Source organism: Periplaneta americana, chromosome 14, assembly GCF_040183065.1.
Source record: "Periplaneta americana isolate PAMFEO1 chromosome 14, P.americana_PAMFEO1_priV1, whole genome shotgun sequence".
In the NCBI taxonomy this organism is placed as follows: Eukaryota; Metazoa; Arthropoda; class Insecta; order Blattodea; family Blattidae; genus Periplaneta; species Periplaneta americana.
Window position 1 is genome coordinate 79,706,892 of NC_091130.1, and position 7,033 is coordinate 79,713,924.

Sequence of the window (7,033 nt, forward strand, 5' to 3'; positions counted from 1 at the left end):
CCAACGCAATCGACTCCTGTGCATGAATGTACTAGTTTTTCGTCTTCCTTAAAATTTGACGTAAAATATTTTGAGCTTTCAAGTGATGTGATGTCAGCATTTCTACATTTATCTGTACAAAATATTACGAACTAGGCAAATAGGCCTACTATACATAACTTCTCATACAAGGTGGAGCATGGTTTCACTATCGTAATACTCGTCGGATAGTAGGGATGGGTTAAAATTATAACGACATAAAATTGGGCTATGTATTCCATTTAGTAAACATGCCTCGTTAGGCAGCAGAACATGAGACGTTCACTTTCGAAACGCATTTAAAAATGGAGAGTTAGTTACAACACAGCAAATATTCAGACTGTATTTCAACATTCCGTGACATGGAAGAATTCCAGATCGCAATATTATCAACATTGGTTCAGAAATTGTAAACTACACAGGCAACACACCTGCAGGCAGAGTTCGAACTCTGCGGACACCGGAAAATATCGACAGAATTGGTGCTGCTATCAATCGCAGTCCAAGATGATCTGCATGTGGACAAGCTGTTGCCCTTACACTGAACAACAAACTTTTTCCAAGGAAATTTGAACAAACATCTTTGAATGCGCTCCATGCCATTTTTTCTGTAACGGAAAGTTTTTCCTCAAACGATGAGTCAGCCATAACTTTATGAATTAGTGGACCAATGATAATGCCCTCTTTTAATTTGCCTTCACTGAATTTTTCTTTTAGATAATGAAAACCACACCCTTCTTTGTTCATTGCATAGACCTCACTTTGAACTGTTCTGAAATTTACTGAATGGAAGGGACCAATATCTGTTTATTTATTATAAGTACAAAAGAACATGCCAACAACATTTGGAAAATCGGAAATAAGTTATAAACTCATAAAATGCATTAGCTTTCGTTTTGGTTTACAACTCCCAACCCGCGCCAGATGTTTCCTGGGAGAGCGATTATCGAAAAGTGAAATCATAGTATATCTTCAAAACCTTACGTGATACGAAGAAAAGAAATTCAGCTTCGGATTCAGCGCACACCAAACCATAAGGGACACATTGCTTTAAGTCGGTGCAAAATTCTTGTTGTTCAATATTCAACAGATCTCCTCGTCGGATATTGCATGAAGACTTAAATTGTCACCCTAAAAAATTAGAGTAGCGAGAAGTGTTGTTGTACCTTAACTTTATCTCTAGAATAGAATTTTGCAATGAATCTGTTGATTTAGTGAAGGAAGATTCAGGGATTATTCGTCATTTAATAACGTCAGACGAAGCTCACTGTGAATCAACTGATACTGTGAATGAACACAACACGCGATACTGGAGCGACAGGGAGAATAGTGAAACACTTCACAGTCAAAAGGTGAGAGTTTGGTGCGGGATATTACGTTCGGCATACTTGGTCATTATTAGAGGGTGGAACCAGGATACTGTAGCAATCAATGTAAGCAAGCATTGACTATAGCTTTTACACACTCGGTTCTGGGCACACACTGCGGACATAAACAAAGGTAGTACAGTCTGGTTATGATTGAAAATAAAGTACATAAATACATACCTTATACATGCAAGGTTCTGTCTTCTTCGGTTTCGTTGCCGGCATTACAATGAACAACAAAATATATCCGAAGATTTGCGAACTGAAACGTCCTGCGGCGATCACTCAAACAGTTTTTATACTTTGAGAACGACCGTTCAGAATCACAGGATGTCAATGGTGAATGCAAATAGTACGACTGGTGTTTCGACATTGCACTTGTACACGTTACCAAGTACAGTAGAGCGTCTCGTTTAGGCACAGTGAAAACGTAAAGAAAGTGCAGGTAACATGTGGAGAGGACGAGCCGTACGATAAACACGAGGAATCCGCAAGGTTTTAGTTACAACATTTATGGCGGAGCATTAATTGAAATTATATTTTCCAAAAACACACAAAACAAAAGAACACAAATTGCATAACTTTACCGTACACATACTTTAACAAACAAGCAATTAATGTTGAAATAATTCAATATAACAAATTAAATTTTGCTACTTATGTGATGTTGCTCTCAAGCAGCATTTTTTACGGTCATAAATTTTATTTCCTGTATGACTAACATAATATCACCATCTTCTGTGGCCGAATTAATAAAACTACAGTATATTGGTCTCAAGTGACAACACTTTTTCCTAAACATAATAATTATCCCTTTTCAAAGTTCAATTTATTCAGGTACAGTACAGAAGACGGTGATATTATATTAGTCATACAGAGAATGAAACTCATGTCCGTAAAAATGCTGCTTGAAAACATCATATAAACTAAGTAGCAAAATTTGATTTGTTATATTGAATTATTTCAACATTACAATTCCTTGTTTGTTAAAATGTGTATATGATAATGTTATTCAATTTGTGTTCTTTTATTTTGTGTGTTTTTGGAAAATATAATATCAGTTAATATAATTAATTGTAACTAAAACCTTGTGCATCCCTCGTGTTTATCGTACGGCTCGACCTCCCCCATACGTTACCTGCACTTTGTTTACGTTTTCACTGTGCCTAAACGAGACGCTCTACTGTACACGTAAACACTGTGACAAACAATCTCGACACTAACGTCAAACAACTGTTCACTATGACTGCGCACAGTACTCTGCTGGCTTAGGTTCGGCTCCTACAGCGCGCAACAGGACAGCTGACAGGTCATTTTGCTTTCTTAACAAAATGTACTTACAAGAGTAACGTCACATGTCTAAGCTCCGTTGTGCATCAACCTATTGCCGCCGTAAAGGTATCCCAAGCCCTCCGTCTAGTCATTATATTTTGAGGTTGCAAATGGTCATGTGACATCTTTCCACAGTTACGCCGTCATAATATTGGCTTCCCCAGGGTTTGGTTTCAACAAGATGGGGTGACAGCTCATACTGCTCAAAATTCGTTGGAGACTCTAAGAACCGTGTTCAGACACATCTTAAGACCATTTTTCGCATTGTGGCATCTCTTGGTCATCCTGTTAACCTGATTTGAATGATTTTGAGTTTTTAGAGTGGTTATTTACATAGCCAAGAGTTTGAAAATCGTCCAGTAGACTCGGGGACCTACGCAAGGGAGGAGTTACCGGGTTAACTAAAAAAATGTAATATTTATATTTGAGCATTTTTTTTTATCCATAATCGTTTTCCCTTCTCTAGTTTTTCACTGTCAGAGTAACAAAATCTACATCGACATAAGGCATAGTTCTCCTACCACACTTTCAATGTGTTCATAATGATAGTTTCATTCTTCATTCTTGATAACTTCCATTTTCCATTATTGTGTTTAATAATTCAATTTATTTCAATATATTTGGTTGTTTCCACTGATTTTCCTGGTAAGTAATACAAACAATTGTTGACTATATATATATATATATATATATATATATATATATATATATATGTGTGTGTGTGTGTGTGTGTGTGTGTGTGTGTGTGATTTTTGTGTAAGTGTAATAATGACACAAGCATTTTCTATTATGCAAACTTAAACAGAAGTTAGAATATGTTAAAAATTGGATTACTGTGAAAAAATTACTTTTAAAAGATTTTATATGGATATTCATGAATATTTTGTATTAGAACATAGTATAATATTAATAAATATACCGTAATTTAGCTTTAGAAACCTGCATATACCCAACACTGTTGCACGGATGTCAGACATGGAGCTTGACAGAAGCACAAAAGATGCAGCTACAAATCTGTCAAAGGAAGATGGAGAGGAAAGTTCTGGGAAGAACACCTAAATACAGAGTCCCAAACGCACAGATAAGAGAGATAGCGAAAACAGAGTGTATCACAAAGCGCAACTACCCTGAAATGGAAATGGAGAGGCCACGTAGCAAGACTACAGCAAGAAAGATGGGCACATGTCGCAACCTTGTGGGACCCCCGGAGGGGAAGAAGAAGAAGAAGAAGAAGAAGAAGAAGAAGAAGAAGAAGAAGAAGCGGAAGACCAGATGGACGGACCTCTTCCAGAGCGTCATAGGAGTACACTGGACGACAAGAGCGAGGGATCGGAGACTTGAAGAGCACTAGAAGACCAGACGCTAACTAATTAGTCACACATCTCCGCCCACATCAAACAGCTCAAATGAAAGAAAAATACGAACTAGTTTGTATCCGGTGGGCCAGTGGTAGTAGAACAGTAATCAAAGTGTAGTGCCAAAGTGTATGACTAGAATTATAGTGAAATGAAATTAACAAAGTCTAGTGACAAAGTGTATGAATAGAATTATAGTGAAATGAAATGAACAAAGTCTAGTGACAAAGTGTATGACTAGAATTATAGTGAAATGAAGTGAACAAAGTCTAGTGACAAAGTGTATGAATAGAATTATAGTGAAATGAAATGAACAAAGTCTAGTGACAAAGTGTATGACTAGAATTATAGTGAAATGAAATGAACAAAGGCTATTGACAAAGTGTATGACTAGAATTATAGTGAAATGAAGTGAACAAAGTCTAGTGACAAAGTGTGTGACTAGAGTTATAGTGAAATGAAGTGAACAAAGTCTAGTGTAAAAGAGACAAAACGCATATGGAATAGCTCCCAATTTGATTTCTAGGAATAGAAGCTACCCCCATTCGGGAGGCCATAGCCCTTAATGGAACACGTTTGGCTTCATTCATTCATTCATTCATGTTATATGTTATATTATATTTCATTTTGATCTGTATTTTATGTATATTGTGTAAAATGTAAATATCGTTAATTTGTAAATTGATTTTTGTTATTATAATTGTGTCCCTGTAACCTCTTGTGACGTAGGAAGAATAGTTTCTTACCTTAAATTTTTACTAACAGTTATGGTAAAAGATATGAATTTCGTAATCTTAGAATATATATTTTTGTTTACCGTAAAGGAGCTGTTTTTATTAAATAAATTAATTGTATATATTTTATGTAGAGAGTATATACAGTTGTGTATTACGTTTAATATTATGTTGTATATATTATATACCAATACTAGTTCAGTATTATCATCGATCTAATTATATTTCCTATCATATATAGCACTAATATTTTGCAGAGTGCTAGTTCCGCAATGTTAGTGCGTTTATGTGGTTGAAAAGTAACTGGATAGACCATTTCAATTTATATTATATTAATGTACCGAAGTACATATGATATTTCCATGCAGATATTCTGCGTCATCATACGATGAAAGAGTAATGGAACGGAGAAAAATTCTCTCCGGCGCCGGGATTTGAACCCGGGTTTTCAGCTCTACGTGCTGATGCTTTATCCACTAAGCCACACCGGATACAACTCCGACGCCGGTTAGAATCGTCTCAGTTTAAGTTCCAACTCTTGGGTTCCCTCTAGTGGCCGCCCTCTACACTGCGTCATAGATGTCTATGAACGCAGGACCGAAGTCCACACATGTGCTGAGGTGCACTCGATATGAGTGACTAGTTGGCCGGGATCCGACGGAATAAGCGCCGTCTTAAATCACGAAGTGATTTACGCATATAATATATATTAGATTAATGTACCGAAGTACATATGATATTTCCATGCAGATATCCTGCGTCATCATGCGATGAAAGAGTAATGGAACGGAGAAAAATTGTATCCGGTGTGGCTTAGTGGATAAAGCATCAGCACGTAGAGCTGAAAACCCGGGTTCAAATCCCGGCGCCGGAGAGAATTTTTCTCCGTTCCATTACTCTTTCATCGCATTTCAATTTAGCAGCAATGCCACTTACAGGTCTCATGCTCCATTATTATTATATAACGAACTAGGTTTTACCTTTCGTAGTGTCCTGGCGTAAGCATTTAGGATTAGAGTTTGAACCCTGAAACTCCAGAATATACTAGCCGATAACTTTCCTAACTTGTTTGGGAACGAAAATGCACTGCCTGGTCATAACTCTGACTTAGCTACGTCCTTTTTACCATGTATCTTAGGTACAGATTATTTCAAAAGTAAGAGGTAAATTTAATCGCTCATTATATTCTACAAAATCTTAAAAATTCTTGCAGTAATTTATTACACAACAAATGGGATTTCTTGCATCACTGGTTTATTTGTTCGTTTCTGATCGTTATGGTTGGGTGGTGAGTGGTTATGTTAACAGAGGCACTTTCCTGTAACTTGACGTGCAAAATCTTCAGATATTAACCCAGCAGATAATTGGTTGTGGGGCTGTCTGAAGGAAAGAGTGTTCTTGAGCAAACCGATAATTGATTAGTTGATGGACTGCATCGGACACACTGTGGCAGATATTCCACAACACGAATTAAGACCTGTTGTATACAGCATTGAACAAGATGGTGCACATAAACATCTCGATATAATTTAGGGAATGAACGGTTATGAAAAAAATAATATTTCTTACGTAACATGTCAGTGCCAGAATGTTTAAGATTGTGTAGAAAATGAAGAACATTTCAGCAATTAAAGTTAGCCCTTAATTTTAAATAAACCCTATATTTCTCTCACAAGCAAACATTCTGATGGGGGCAGATAAAAAGTTGAATTTCTTCCTTTCCCCATGTTAATAATGTCAAAAGAATGCTTATACAAATTTTGGCCACTTGACCGCAATTACGAGGACCGTAAAAAAATAAGTTAATCAATCAGTAGCCTTTAATAGAAAAAAAAGCAATTTCATTGGACAAATTTATTGTAACAGACACAGCAATTGTTGAGCTACCTTTCAACGTATTTTCCACCGGAATTGAGACATTTCTCATATCATGGAATCGACAGAGAGGTGCAGACGCAGTCAAACGCTGGTTCCGATCTGAGGCGGCTGACTTCTAAGACACAAAAATTGATCCCATCGTATAAAAGCTGTCTCAATTCCAGTGGGGGATATGTTGACAAATAGCGCAACAATTTCTGTATCTGTTTCAATAAATATTTCCATGCAATTGTGCTTTTTTCTATAAATGGCCCCAGGGAATATCACTTTCTGGACGGCCTCATAATTGCGATCGAGTGGCCAAAATTTGTATAAGCACTTCTTTTGACATTATTAATATGGTAGAAGA